This window comes from Hyperolius riggenbachi, chromosome 9, assembly GCF_040937935.1.
Source record: "Hyperolius riggenbachi isolate aHypRig1 chromosome 9, aHypRig1.pri, whole genome shotgun sequence".
Taxonomy (NCBI): Eukaryota; Metazoa; Chordata; class Amphibia; order Anura; family Hyperoliidae; genus Hyperolius; species Hyperolius riggenbachi.
The window spans coordinates 220,977,419-220,993,749 of NC_090654.1; the positions used below are offsets into that span (position 1 = coordinate 220,977,419).

At 44.5% G+C, this 16,331-nt stretch overlaps 1 long non-coding RNA gene across 2 annotated transcripts in view; it reads left to right on the forward strand.

Annotated features, from left to right (window-relative positions):
• The window catches only part of LOC137531895 (uncharacterized), a 58,986-nt gene extending 43,182 nt beyond the window's left edge, over nt 1–15,804 (forward strand). For both annotated transcript variants that reach the window (XR_011023799.1, XR_011023800.1), the window contains exons 2-3: nt 3,768–3,847; nt 15,212–15,804. This is a non-coding gene — a long non-coding RNA (uncharacterized lncRNA). The remainder of the gene's footprint in view (nt 1–3,767; nt 3,848–15,211) is intronic.
• Nucleotides 15,805–16,331: the final 527 nt, after the last annotated feature.

Below are 16,331 nucleotides of genomic sequence, written 5' to 3' on the forward strand. Positions count from 1 at the left end.
GCTTCCAATAGTGGTAATCATTACCCAACTGTTACATTCCCACGCACTGGTAATATCTGTAACCAAATAATTGCAAGGCTAGGTTAGAAAGCAATTTCAGTTAATGACTATAAGTAGTAAGAAGCTGTGACAGTTCACAACAACCATCATTGCATCTGCAGTGCACAGATAGATAGAAATGGAGGCATTAACCTGTATCATACTGCTATTACTGATACTTTTTAGTCCAGATGTAAATATCTTGATGTTTGCAAACAGCATCATCACACTTGTGATGACTGAAGTGAAATCTTCAGTGATAAAAGACACTTGGAAACGTGCAGCTCTTGTCATTGTACAGGGGGGTTTCCAGCTTGTTTGGTTAAGGGATAATTCTTTTTTGTTTTCTAACAAAGACAACAGTCTCTTCACTATGAGCATGGGATCTGATTTTTTTTTTCAAGGTTCTCACTAGAACTGGAGACAAAATAACACAAGAGGTTCTGCAAACCTTGCTACGTTCCAAAAAAATAGAGCCTACTAAATTGATAGCAAAAAGTTTGTGAGCCTTGCCCATATCATATTAGACCATAGTAAGGTTTAAGGCTCTGTAAGTAAATCCAGGATAGGCTACAGTTATACAGAAAGTGCTTGACCGCAATCATACAACCTCAATTTCATCAAAGTTTTAGCAAAACTCATTATGCTCGGCTATGATATAGGCAAAGGCTGAAACCATTTTACAGAACATAAGCAATTCTTTATGAATCATATGTGGAAGTCATTAGTCTAGACCTTAGCTCAGGTATTTTAGGCAGCTACGCTTGAAACCCTTTCAAGGTAAATTTTGCCCTGCAGGAAATTTGGATGTTGGCTTGGAAACTTGGGTGCCCATTGGACACTTATAGCCAAAGTGCTGGGGGCAGAGGGGACTGCGGCAAGGGTAGCGGAAACGGGGTAAGTATTCTTACAGTATGTGAGTGTGTAGGTGTAGATTAGTGCTGAAGTTTTTGAACAGAGGCGCCAAAATAGAGTAAAAGCGTCTAAAATCTGTTTAAAAAGGGGGAAGTGGTGGACTTACCTCCCTCCAGAAAACACAGACAGGCATTCGTTATTTTGTATCAAAAAGTAACATTTATTATAAAAGACTCCAATTTGCAACGCGTTTCACGAGCAAAGTCCCGCTCCATCAGGCAATAACCGGAGAAACTCAAAACAGTCTGTAGCTTGGCCGAGCTCCTCTGTGTGCATTGAAAATTTGAGTCTTTTATAATAAATGTTACTTTTTGATACAAAATAACGAATCCCTGTCTGTTTTTTCTGGAGGGAGGTAATTCCACTGCTTCACCCTTTTTAAACTGATTTTAAACACCTTTACTCTATTTTGGCGCCTCTGTTCAAAAACTTCAGCATTAACTAGTCCACCCCAGGTGGAGGGGTGTTACCCCGTCTTCTTTACTATCTACAGAGAGCGACTTCTTAGACCTGAGTGGGGTCAGGTCATAATTCTCCCCACCTGCAATTACAGTGGTTACCTATGTGGTAACCCACACTTGTGAGTATATTTTCAAGTATTGTACAATTTATATTGGAATACCAGAATTACTACACTATATTGGGCTCTCGGGCTACACCTCTTTTTTTTTCATACTGCACGGATCATAAACTGGGCATCAGCTTTCGATCTGTTATCCTGTTCCATGCGCGGTAAATGCGACTCATTAGTCTATCTGGAAAAATCGCTCCTTTCCCAAACAGGCCAAACGAATCCATTCCAATCGAGCCATGTGAACGAATCCTATTGATTAACATTAACGTAGGATCTGGTCCGTTATGGTCTGCTAATTACAGTCCGTTTTTCCTGACTATGCCAAATGGAAGATACAAGGATTGTCCCAAATAAGCCTAACTATACTTTCTGACACATCAGTGTGCTTGGCAATACCTTAGATTTTCAAGTAAAAAAAAAAAATTAAAATGTCTTAAAGGGTATATTCAGAACAATTTCTTTTGATGTAGGACAAGGTTAATAATTTATCATTACTAGGAGAATTTCATATATGAGCTGAAGATAAAGATTTCCGCATATTTAGTTCTTTCAGCTGATTTCACTTCAAGGTTTAAAGGGCTGGAGGAAAATCTTCCTAAGAGCAAGAGCAAATATTTAATAGTGGAGAGCCCTTGAGTGGCTAAGTGGGCCCATTACCAAGGTCTGCTTGTGTTTGTGGGCACAGGATGTCAGCTAGATTAAAGAGCTCGGAAAGTCACCTAGAAGAACGATTTTATGTTTATCTTCCAGATTTTATCCACTGTTGGAATGTGACAATATGTGAAGCTATAATGAACGAAATTAGGCTTTCATCTCATCTACTGTAATATCATTCATTTATTTTTTACAAAAGTTTGTAAACACCTAAGCTAATGTTATTGCACGTATTATTAATATTATTACCACCTATAAGTAGTAGGTGTAATAGCAACAACAATGGCAGTGGCATTCAAAGAATTACCTCTCTTTTTTTTTTTTTGGTGGTAGTAGCAGCAGCAGCAGCAGCAGTAGTAGTAGTAGCAGTATTAGTAGACAAATAACATTTATATTGCGCTTTTCTCCTGGCGGACTCAAAGCGCCGGAGCTGCAGCCACTAGCGCTCTATAGGCAGTAGCACTGTTAGGGAGACTTGCCTAAGGTCTCCTACTGAATAGGTCTGCAACAGAGGAATGTGTGCATCAAACACCAAGTTAAAACCTGATATATCTGGCTGTACAAATTTGGCTTAAATGGCTTAATCACGAGACATTGCTCATGCAAATATGCATTTGCTTTAGCATGCCATAATATGCAGGGTTTAAAACAAATTACCGCAAAACGATTGCCAAGACTTTTGCCCTGCAGGGATTAGTTTGTGCTACTGTAGTGTTACTACATTTCTGTCCTTTGGAGGTGGGTGGTGGATGGCTTTCTCTGGGTGGTGAGAGCCCTGGAGCGAGCTGTCTGTGCCTGTCCTCCCTCCTCCCTGGAGTTTGTTGCTTGGGAGCCACCCCTGAGCCCCACAAGCTTGGGGTGGCCCATGCCTCACTCCTTTGTTATGTGTTGCTCCCAAGTTGTGCTCATGTAGCAGAACTCAATGAACGTTGTCAGGTAGGTGTCTGTTTTTTGGGAGGTGGGTGCAAGTGGCTCTTCCCGGCGTTGGCCACGCTTGGAGGGGTCACCTGCACCTCCCAGCCTCCCCATCCGGGTGCCACTGTGGGGTTCCGAGCAGTGAGAGGGCTTGGAGCTCTGCGGCTCCCCAGTTGTATGGGGGCATGGGGGAGCCTCACCGTGGCGCTCCTGGATAGTGCTAAATGCTGCACGAACTATTCCCCACAGGGCAATCGTTTTGTGGTAATTAGTTTTAGACCCTGCATATTATGGCATGCGAAAGCAAATGCATATTTGCATGAGCAATGTCTCGTGATTAAGCCAAATAGGGCAAATTTGCACAGCCAGATATACAGTATCAGGTTTTAACTTGGTGTTTGATGCACACATTCCTCTGTTGCAGTACTCCTACTGAATAGGTGCTGGCATGCTGAACAGGCAGAGCCAAGATTCCAACCCTGGTCTCCTAATCATAGTTGCAGTAATAATAGAATAAAAGTGTAGTACTGTATCTTTATATACTCAAACGGGCAGATTTATCAAAGCAATTGTGTGTTTTTTCTTGTTATTTACTATTTATGTATGCACAATTCTAATTTGTGTGAGTTCATAGAGTATTAATATTATTTATTTATGTGGATTTATATAGCGACCAACATATTACGCAGCACAGTGCAATGCCCAAGATTACAGACAATGAGAACAGGGATGACCGACAACACAATACAGGTAATAAGCAATAAGGTAAAACAACACAATACAGGTAATAAGCAATACGATACAACAACACAATAGAGGTAATAAACAATTGGAGATGGCCGGAATCTCCGATTTTCTATTCGCGAACCGCGTTCGCGAACCTCCGCAAACGTTCGCGAACATGCGAACTTCCGCGAACCACAATAGACTTCAATGGGGAGGTGAACTTTGAAAACTAGAAACATTTATGCTGGCCACAAAAGTGATGGAAAAGATGTTTCAAGGGGTCTAACATCTGAGTTTTTGCATGGATGAGTGGGATACACGCCAAAAGTCCCGGGGAAAAATCTGGATTTGACGCAAAGCAGCGTTTTAAGGGCAGAAATCACATTGCATGCTAAATTGGAGGCCTAAAGTGCTTTAAAACTTCTTGCATGTGTATACATCAATCAGGGAGTGTATTAGAGTACTGCTTCACACTGACAGACCAAACTCACTGTGTAACGCACCGCAAACAGCTGTTTGTGTTGTGATGGCCGTGCTGGACTGGTGCGCACCATAGCCAGAGTGCAGGCGATGGCGGTTTTTAAGTCCATATGGTCGGGCTGAGGTAGCTGAATGACAGAACAACAGTAACTGAGTGTCCAGCTGATCGAATTTGGTCTGTCCACAATGAAGCAACAACCTTATTATCTATCTTCTTGGGTCAGGTGTGCCCCCAACCCCAACACACTCATATAGCCGGCGGTCATTGCTTCATTGTGATACACAAGCCCCTTCATCGCGGCAAGGTAACGATCACGAAGGGGAATTGGAATTGGACACATGTACATGCCTTTTGTTTTGTTGTTGCAGCTGCAGTGCAGCCTGAAAAATTAGGCAGGCATGTACATGCACCAGAAAAATTATTATACTTTAAAAATTCAGGAATCTACCTGAAGTCCTGGTGGACCCTGTTGGTGGTGGCAGTCAAGCGGCCTGCAGGCAGAGATGCTGTGTGGGGAGCGACTTAGTCATGGGGCAGGCAGTCACACGGCATGCAGGCAGAGATGCTGTGTGCGGGGACTGACTTAGTCTTCGGGTGGGCAGTAGCCCTCCGGGATCCATGCCTCATTCATTTTGATAAAGGTGAGGTACTGAACACTTTTTTGACTTGGGCGACTTCTCTTCTCAGTGACAATGCCTCCAACTGCGCTGAAGGTCCTTTCTGACAGGACGCTTGAGGCAGGGCAAGACAGAAGTTGGATGACAAATTGTGACAGCTCTGGCCACAGGCCAAGCCTGCACACCCAGTAATCCAAGGGTTCATCGCTGTTCACAGTGTCTACATCCACAATTAAGGCCAGGTAGTTGGCTACCTGCCGGTCGAACCGGTGGTGGAGGGTGGATCCAGAAGCGCTAAGGCGAGGCGTTTGGACTAAAGAATGTCCGCATGTCCGACATCACCATGAGATCGCTGGAGCATCCTGTCCTTGACTGTGTGGACATGGGAGAAGGATTACTGGCAGTGGTACCTTTATTCCGTTGTGCTGTGACATCACCCTTAAATGCATTGTAAAGCATAGTTGCCAGCTTGTTCTGCAAGTGCTGCATCCTTTCTGCAATCAGGTGATTTGGAAACATCTCCGCCACTTTGTGCCTATACCGAGGGTCTAGTAGCGTGGCCACCCAGTACAGCTCATTCTCCTTGAGTTTTTTTATACGGGGGTCCCTCAACAGGCTGGACAGCATGAAAGACGCCATCTGCACAAAGGTGGATGCAGATGTACTATCCATCTCCTCTTGCTCTTCCTCAGTGATGTCAGCTAAGTTCTCCTCCTCCCCCCAGCCATGAACAATACCATGGGAAATTTGAGCATCACAAGCCCCCTGCGACACCCACTGTGGTTGTTCTTCCACCTCCTCCTCCTCCAAAACAACACCTTCCTCATCATCTGACTCCTCTTCCCCACACGACTCTTCCTATTCCTCCTCCCCCTCTGTGCTGCTGCAGGTGTTGAGGAATCATCTGCTTCTGCTGAGAATTGATCCCACAAATCTTCCTTCTGTTCATGTTCATGCTCCTTCACAGCTTGATCCACCACTCTACGCACGGCACGCTCCAGGAAGAAAGCAAATGGGATCAAGTCGCTAATGGCGCCTTCACTGCGACTCACCAGGTTTATCACCTCCTCAAACGGCCGCATGAGCCTGCAAGCATTTCGCATCAGTGTCCAGTACTTTGGCCAGAACATCCCCATCTCCCCAGACTGTGTCCTTTGAGTGTAGTTGTAGAGATACTGTTTGACGGCTTTCTCCTGTTGTAGCAGGCGGTCAAACATCAGGAGGGTCGAATTCCAGTGAGTCAGGCTACTGCAAATCAAGCGTCTCACCAGCATGTTGCTTCTCCGCTGAATATCGGCAAAGCATACCATGGCCATGTAACACCACCTGAAATGCCCACACACCTTCCTGGACTACTTTAGGACGTCCTGTAAACCTGGGTACTTAGACACAAATCTCTTGAATTATGAGATTGAGCACATGTGCCATGCAGGGTACATGTGTCAACTTTCCCAAATTCAAAGCCAATATGAGATTGCTGCCATTGTCACTCACCACGTTGCCGATCTCCAGTTGGTGCGGGGTCAGCCACTGATCTACCTGTTTGTTCAGAGCAGCCAGGAGAGCTGGTCCAGTGGGACTCCCTGCTTTGAGGCAAGACATGTCTAAGATGGCATGACACCGTCATACCTGGCATGCAGCATAGGCCCTGGGGAGCTGGGACTGTGTAGCTGGAGAGGAGATCACAGCACCAGTAGAGTTGAACTGCAACTCAGCCAAGAAGGAGGAGGATGACAGCGAAGAGAATGTAGCAGGAGGAGTAGGAGGAGAAGCAGAGGAGGTGGCAGAAGGCCTGCCTGCAAGCCGTGGAGGTGACACAAGTTGGTCCGCTGCACAGCCACGTACTCCCTGCTTGCCATCGGTCACCAGGTTGACCCAATGGGCTGTGTAAGTAATGTACCTGCCCAGACCGTGCTTGGCAGACCAGGCATCTGTGGTCAGATGGACCCTTGACCCAACGCTGTGTGCCAGAGATGACACCACTTGCCTTTCTACTTCCCGGTACAGTTTGGGTATCGCCTTTTTTGAGAAATAATTTCGGCCTGGTATCTTCAACTTCGGTGTCCCAATGGCCACAAATTTTCGGAAGGCCTCAGAGTCCACCAGCTGGTATGGTAACAGCTGGCGGGATAACAGTTCCGCCAAGCCAGCTGTCAGACGCCGGGCAAGGGGGTGACTGGCAGACATTGGCTTCTTCCGCTCAAAGATTTCCCTCATGGACACCTGGCTGCTGCTGTGGGCAGAGGAACAGGAGCCGCTCAACGTGAGAGGCAGAGTGGAGGAGGTTGGCTGTGATTGTGAAGGTGCAAGGGAGAAAGCGGCTGAAGATGATGCACCTGAAGGAGGAAGAGGAGAAGGAGGATGGCTTAGCTTTTGTGTGCTGCTTTTGCTCAGGTGGTCTTCCCATTGCAGTTTGTGCCTTTTCTGCATGTGCCTTCGTAAGACAGTTGTCCCTACGTCGGTGTTGGCCTTTCCACGGCTCAATTTTTGGTGGCAAGGAGTACAGATGGCATTGCTCTGATCTTTGGCATATACACTAAAAAAATTCCACACCACTGAGCCACCCTGGGGTGTGGGCACTATGGTGGCGTCAGCAGCTGACGTTGAAGGGCATGTTGGCTGGCTGTCCATAGGTAGCGATACATGGTGCTGAACACTGCCACCAGCTGTTTCTGATGACGAGCTCCCCCTGCTTCTTTCAGCAACTCGTCTCCTCCTACTCCTCTCTGACTCCCCATCTGAATTGTCCCCTTGGTCATCGTGTCTCTTAGGATCCCACGTGGAATCCATGACAGTATCATCACCATAATCATCCTCCAAAGCTTCGCTTGTATCAGACACCTCCAAAACGGCACCAACAGCAGCTACTTTATCCTCCTCCTCACACCTTATGTCCATAGTGTCGCCTAACTCAGGCATATGAGGTGGTGTAACTTGCTTAGTGCCTTCATCTTGTTGTAACAATAATGGCTGTGAATCAGTGATTTCCCCACCAAATAACAGCTGCGAACTGTCAAATGTAGCGGATGTGGTACTTAGAGTAGCGCCGGTGGATGCAGAAGATGAGGTGTTCTGTGTTAAATAGTCAACCACGTCCTGACAATCTTGGGAGTTGATGGGACATGCCTTCTTCTGAGCACTGTACTTTAGTCTAGGGCCGCATGAAATCACGTCAGCACGACCTCGAACAGACCTGCCGAGTGGCCTGCCTCTGGGTCTGCCTCTGCCTGTTGTTTTGTCCATATCGGGAGGGATGAAGTGAAAGGTATGCACTGACTTAACTAATACAATATGCAGTCACACAGGTGCAGTGAAAGGTAGCAGTGACTGGTATTACAATACAATGTGCAACTGTCACACAGGTGCAATTAACCGGTATACACGGACTGGTATACTAAACAGCGTGCGGTCACACAGGTGCAGTGAACAGGTATGCAGGGATTGGTATTACAAATGTGCTGCTGTCACACACAGGTACCGTGAACAGGTGCAATGACTGGTGGTATATTACACTGCTTGCGCTCATGTAGGTAGGTAGGTAGGTGCACTGAACAGTGAACAGGTACAATGACTGGTGGTATTAACAATGCATGCGCTCACATAGGTATAGGTAGGTAGGTGCACTGAACAGTGAACAGGTGCAGTGATTGGTATTACAAATGTGCAGCTGCCTGTCACACACACACACAGATGCCGTAAACAGATGCAATGACTGGTGGTAATAACTATGCGTGCGCTCACGTAGGTATAGGTAGGTAGGAGCACTGAACAGTAAACAGGTGCTGTGATCGGTATTACAAATGTGCAGCTGCCTGTCACACACACACACAGGTACCATGAACAGGTGCAATGACTGGTGGTATTAACTATGCATGCGCTCACGTAGGTATAGGTAGGTAGGTGCACTTAGGTAGGTGCACTGAACAGTGAACAGGTGCAGTGATTGGGATTACAAATGTGCAGCTGCCTGTCACACACACAGGTAGTCACTCACTGAATGTGCTGGGCCTGGCAGTGGCACAGTAGGAATTACCACCAAGGGGCCAAAGGCCAGCTGCGACTGACTGACAGGGCTGTATATAATTTTATTTTTACGCATTGATTTTAACCACATGCGGATTTTCAATGCGGATTTCCGCGTGACGGTTGAATGACGTTTTTTCTATTTAGAACATGCTCTACCCTCATTGGTCGGCCCTCCAGTGGCCATTTTAAAATGATTGGAGTGTATACATAGATGTAGTTCCCCATCAGGTCCTCCACCAGATGGGAGGGCCTACAAGCAGGAACTTAGCCTAAATCGTTGATGACAGGGCGTCCAGACCATTCTGATTGGCTCCCTAGAGGAGCAAGGACTATTTAGGGCTGATTGTGTTTCATGTATTCAGAGGCCTTGTCAGCTTGAGAAAGAGAGGAGTCGCCTCTCGAAACGTCGCACAGACTTGCCCTTTTTGTCTTTTTGATGCTTTAAATAAATAAAAGAGCTTATAATACACTTGAAGACGGTGCTGGGTCTCTTCTCTTGGAGTTTCTGCTTGCTGTTCCTGGAGACAGAGGGACAACGACCAATAGCACGTCGCATCTAGATGGTTGGATGCTGCCTGTAACTACTCGTCTACTACTATGGGGGTGAATAGAACGTCCGGAAAAGTTTGCGGTTCTCCGCGATCTCGAACTCCGGAAGTTCGCCGGCGAACCGTTCGGGTCATCTGTTTAAACAATCTGATATACAACACAGTACAGGTAGTAATACAACGCCAGATCATACACTGGAGTGGTAGTCCCATTAATACAGGTTCACATCATTCTGGATAGAGTGCACAATTAAGTATGATACACAAGGAGAGAGGGCCCTGCCAAAGGCTTACAATCTAGACTAAATTCTCTACTTACAAAATAAGAAGACTTTTGCACTCTTTTTGCATGAATTTCTAGAAAATAGTAGACCAGTGCAAAACCAGTCTGTCATAGAAATAAAGAAGTGGTTGATACCACTTCTAAAACTCATGCAAAGCAGCCACACTGAGGGATGAACTGTCAGCTTGTACTGTATGTGTCGTTTTATTCCCTACATGACTGAATTAAAGTTCTTTTTCACAGCTCTCAGTCACATCTCTTCCATGCGAAGCCCAGACAGCAACTATACTGTGTGAGATTTGTTTTATGAAGCAGGAGTATCTGGACTGACTGATGTCAATCAGTCCATCCTACCCTAAGAAGTGCTCTGTTCGCTGCTGCTCCCTTTTTATGTGTTAAAGCTGTCACAGTACATTTTACCTCACTCAGAGGATTCTCTCACAGACTGCACCAATTCTGAGAATCCTTCCTATCTCCTCATGTTTAGAATAGTTTAGAAGGAAATTTCACCTTCTTAAAAAGTCTGAGACAGTTCTGCATGATTTCTAGAAACCAAGTAAGATTTTTCTCTCATACAATATCGATAAATTTGGCCAAAAAAAGTAGCATTTTTGTTTGTATTCTGGTTTTGCTAAATTTGGGCTTGATGCACAAAAGAATGGTAATGTTGCTGTGCATAGACAGCACACAACAATATTACACTTACTACCTGTAGTGTTCACCACAACTTATGCTATTTTACCATGACCAGGTGTACTCAAGTAGAGTGAGCGTTGCTATGGTAATGCACGTTACTAACGAGTGTCGCTGTAGCAACGCTCACACTACACGCTGCCGGTAGTAAGTATAATATTGCAGTGCGCTGTCTGTGCACGGCAATATTACCACACTTTTAGGTGTCAAGCCCTTTGTCTTGAACATCATAGATTGGTGTTTGGAAATCTAGGACTAAGCCTTTACAAAGTACTTACTGCCTAAGCTGGTGGGAAAAATCATTTTGCAACAGTCAGCACTAAGGAATCTCTTGTGAAGAGAAACAAGTTTCCCTCAGAATGACTCAGGCCACCATTTTAGTTGCAAAAAGTGTCCTATTGGGTACTTGCAATCACATGGGTTTTGCTCCACCCTGAGCCTTTAAATACAAATCATTTTCCAGCACCCAGCATGATGGTGTAGCTATGACTGAAGACTTGGGCCCATATGCAATTCACTTTTTCACCTGGGTTTTCTCCTAGGAGATAATTTTTCAGCTTCAACTTAAATGGACCGCAAGCAGTACTCAATTCAAAATCTGAACTTACCTGGGGCTTTCTCCAGCCCACCGTAGGTCGGGAGGGCCCTCGCCGTCCATCTGGCTCTTCTCCCAGGCCTTGGTCAGAAAGGGCTCCCTGGTGGTTCCTGGCGACACTGGGCCCGAGTGTCGGGCTCCTTCTTCCTGAAAGGTGGCATCAGTCGTCACCACACCGGCCGCCTCGCGTCATCACGGCGGCCAGCGAGACAGTACTGCGCATGCGCAGTTTAATCGTGCATGCGCAGTACTGTCACGCCGGCCACCGTGATGACGCGAGGTGGCCGGCGTGGTGATGACTGACGTCACCTTTCAGGAAGAAGGAGCCCGACACTCGGGCCCAGTGTCGCCGGGAGCCGATGGGGAGCCATTTCTGAACAAGGCCTTTGAGAAGAGCCAGATGGACGCCGAGGGGCCCTCCCGACCTACGGTGGGCTGGAGAAAGCCCCAGGTAAGTTCAGATTTTGAATTGAGTTACTGCTCGGAGTCCCTTTGAACTAACTTTTTAGCACTAGGGATGGTCGGAAATGTTGATTTCCGATTCTGCAGAAATTCCGATTTCCACTAATGCCGATTATCGATTTTGCGGATTTCTGATCGGTTTCCCATTTCCGAGTTCGGATTTCCGATTTCCGAGTAGTGGGGTTTTTTTGGTCATTTTTTGCATTCTCTGATTTGCCAAATACTTCCGAGTTGACTCTGCATTCTCTGATTGGTCCAATGCTTCCGAGTTCTGTGATCGGGCTAAAATTACCGAGTTGTGGTAATGCAGTATTTGTACAGAAATCCGATTTCTGATTGGTTTTTGATTTCCGAGTAGTATTTTTTTGTTGTCATTTTTTGGATTCTGATTGGCCAAATACTTTTGAGTTGTTTCTGCATTCTCTTATTGGTCCATTGTTTCCGAGTTCTGTGATTAGCCTAAATTACCGAATTGCAGTAATGCAGTATTTCTGCAGAAATCTGTTTTCCGAGTTCTGATCGGAAATTCAGATTTCTGATCGGAAATTTCCATTCCGCGAAATCCAAATGAGCATCCCTATTTAGCACTTTGCAATGGAAAAGTACCAAAAAGTTGGTGAAAAAGTACTGTCAAAATTATTTTGAGTGTTTGTTTGCTTGCTGGTGGTGTAAAAAGCATTTTAATTACAAGTTGTGAAAATATCACCTTGGAGAAAACTCAGGTGAAAAGTAAATAGCATATGGCCCTTTGTCAATAAAATGCCTTTAATCCATCAGCAAGCAAAAAAATACTCAAAATAATTTTGATAGTACTTTTTCACCTGCGTTTTGGTATTTTTTAAGTTGGTGCTGAAAGTGCTGAAAAATTATTTTGAAGAGATAATGAAAAATGATTTCCTAGGGAGAAAAAAGTTAATAGAAAAAATAGCCTTTAAGTTTGAAACGCATCAGCTGCTGTATCTGTCTTCTTGGTTGTGCCAATAAAGTAGTTTAGATTTTAGCTAGTTACAGTGTACTGCAGGCTCTTGTATTAGTGCTGTGTTGCTGCCCTGTGGAGGGATGGCCACAAACTGCTGGTATGTGAGGGAGTTGTAAGCAGTTTACAACAGGGAGTACACAACAGCCTGTTTCTCCCTGTTGGCTTAGCTAGTTAGATCAATTTTATGTGTTTTAGAACAATGTAAAGGTGTTTTATTTGAGCATATTAAATTGACAACGCATTGCGCAGGTACTTGCCCTCTTCCTCAGGTCAGTGAAAAAGCAGGTGCCTTAACTGCTCTGGCTGTGTAGGAAACATGAGCGCCTCTCTAAGATTACCTCTCTGTAAGATTAACAGCTTATTCGCCTATCTTTAATGCATTGGGCTCCTACACCCCTGTTTTAAGTGTCCTGTCATGTTTGTTGGTGGGGATAAGACAGACCACAAGTGGTCCCTACCACAGTGGAAACCTGTCACTTTTATCTAGGAGAGCGACCGCATTCAGGTCCATCCGGACCACCCCGAGTGGAGTTGGGTTGATTGTCTCCACCTGCTTCCTGTGGTTGGTTGCCCTGCTTTGTGAGTAGAGCATCTATTTCCTTTTTAATTACAAATACTGTACCTAAACGTATTGCACTACTGGGCTTCCATTTTAGTTTCCTGTAATTTTTCTCTAGGGTGTCAAGACACCCCCCACTACTCTACTCTTTTAGAGGAGATAGTTTTTTAGTTGTCCTTCCAGAGTGTGACCACCCAGTTCCTGTCACAAACCGGGAAAACCGAGCGGGATGGTTAATTTACCACCTGCTCTGATGGTGGTTGCAAGGATTTGCAAACCGCCTTTGTGAGTATATACATCCTAAGCAGTTTGCTTTTCTGAATATAACACGATTCTACACCATTGGGTTCTTGGTCTCTTTTTGTCTTTTAGATGAACCTGGAGTTGTTACAATCACAGGAACCATTGACATAAGCTATTTACATTAACATTCTTTTTCAGGAAAGCACATTCAACTTTATTTCAGCCACATTTTTATTGATTTTTTCAATGTCTAATATTTCCATTTCCTTGTTGCATGGGAGTGGGGCTTGTTCAACTGCATTTACAGAATCTGTTTGAACAGGCAGCGCAAGGCTGCTGTAGATTTTTATATATTTACTGAATATTTTGAATGGTTTAGTCATGCTACCATTGAAGTGGTACAGGGAAGCCTGTGGGCCTTTTCACACTGGGGCAGTGCGGTAAATTTACCGCACCCCACCGCAGCCTAATGTAAGTCTATGGAGTAGTTCATACTTTACACATTGCGGTACGCTGCATCAGAAGTGCCCCATCTAAAAATGGATTTATTTATTAAAAAATGGATGTGTGTGTAGTTTTACTAATGGCGACAAGATGGCCACAGTGAAAAAGTCCTGGAAGTGTGATCGTACGCTTCCAGGAAGAAGAATGAAGACGGGGAACTTTTTGAAACTCAGAAAAACCGCAGTGTGTGATGAGACGCTTTCAGCTTTTCTGCAGGGGGCTTCGATCAATGAAAGGGATCTATATTCCCTTTCCTTGATCGCTGGGCTAACGGCCGGCGGCGGGAGCGCGCGGGGGCACGCGGCCCATGGGAGTGCATGCAGCCTAACTGGACGAGAATATTCGTCCAGTTAGGCTTAAAAAGTGGTTAAACCTTTGTGGGTTTTGATTGCTCCATTTTCACGCCGCATACGTTTACATGTAAAATGACATACAGAATTTACATAATCCTACATCAACTTGGTATTATTTGCATCTCATTGACCATTCCAAATTCTAGTTCTAGTTTTGCGCAATTCTAAGTAAACTCTAAGTAAACTTTGTAGAGAAAGGAGCGTAAAGGTGCCCATTAATGGTCTAATTCCCTGATCCGATCATAGTGATCAATTGGAAACGATCATACATGCCCACCAACACAGGAGTAAATGATAAGCAATCTGATCAGACTAATAGAATTGATGTACAATTCATATTGATGAAACAATCATTCAGTGCGGATCCGCACCAATAACGATACCTGATCTGTTTGATTGTATGGTCGATCGTTCAGGACATTGTACTAATAATGGGCACCTTAAGACAAAAATATGCTCCAGCTGTCCCTCTTGATGCCTATCATTTTCAACTAATAAACCAAATACAGCATTTTTTATGGAGAAATAAAAATTAAGATGAGTGCATGCATTTTTAGTCCCTGTCCCATCAGAAATCTTTATCTTTTCTCAAATTGATCATTAGGGGGGTCTATATGGCTGATATTGTGGTGACCCCCCCCCCCCCCGTGTGATGTCAGGGCCTAGGTCCTGACCACAATTTATGGAAATCTCGTTGCATTTTGGGAAATAACATCTGTTTCCAACTGCCAAGCAACCAATATCTCCCTCTGTGCATTTAGCCTATCGCATTGTTAGTGGGTGTGGTTACAGATAATAGCAGTTGGTGCTGTCTGTTTTTTTCATGTCTGCCAGTAGTAAAAATGATTACGTGCAGACTGATTGTCGATCAAACAATGTGAACAAATTACATGGCGAACATCAATCATTTCTTGATTTCTCTTCTATTTTTTAACTTCTCACTTTGCAACGTATTTAATTATTGTGTTTCCTCTTTTTGCTAAAGTTCCACTTTAAATAATGTGGCTAAATGTATGTTTAAAGTCCTTTTATATATACCTTTAAGACTACTTTTACCAGTGGCTGAGAATCTAGGCCACTTTCCTTGCTTGCAGGAGCCAAGACTGGTGGCAGGGGTGTGCACAGCAGAACAACCGAGAAGAAATTGGCCATAATACAGTAAAGGAGCCTAACCTGAAAAGCACTAATGTTTCCTAGATTTTTCCATAGACTGTACATTGTTCAACTTGGCATAGAGGGCTTCAGACTACTTCCTCAGTTGCTCTTTTCATTGCAGTAATTGCTCAGGATTTGTAAGTGCTTGTTTTCTTCAATGCGTTGTGGCTTTGGAATCCAGGTGTCTTTCTTAGGAAGCTGTTCCCACTCCTGACTTCGGGGGTATGGCTGCGGAGCTGATGATCCTTTACCTCTCGTAGGCAGAAGACATATAATTCAAGCTGGAATAAAAAGAACACTCGGAATTCTCCATGAATAAGCTCCACCAAGGCGAAGGCGCTTCGGAAAACTAGGGGAGGAAGGGATAAAAGTCATTTCAATTTAATCTCATTTAAAAAGACATAACTAATAAATTTGTATGGACTGTGCTGCAGGAGATTCAGGCTAGAGTCGATAGTAGTTTAATTCCCATTGAAACCATTGAAAAGCCCTAACAACAAAGACCCTAGTCTGATTATCCCCTAAAGCTAAAGAACGGTCTAAGGAGGTGTCAATCACTTATTATTCCAGGATTGAACAAATGCAAAATCTTGACTGGAACAAATGCTTCCAACAGGCCTAGAACTCAGGGTTACATTTTCCTTTTGTTCCTAACCTAGCAGTTGGCATGTATTTGTCTTCCCCCAGTACGACCACCCAGGAAGCCTTGTTTGGAGACTGCCTTGCAGTGAGGGATGGCTGGTGACACAGTCTTATCAAGCGCCACTTTATAGGTGTTGCCAATAAGAAGAGTACATGGGATACTTTCTTGAGATGAAGAAATATGCAGGGAGTCAGCCAAGTCTTATTCTCTGACTGCCAAACTGTCCTTGTGCTTTGTACAGTCAGATGATAAGAACATTCCTAAGAGTGCTACAGCCTTATTTCTTTAAAATAAGGCAACATATTAGAGCAGAGGATGTACATATTTTACCCTAAATGCATTTGAAATATTTTCTTGCTGTATTTTC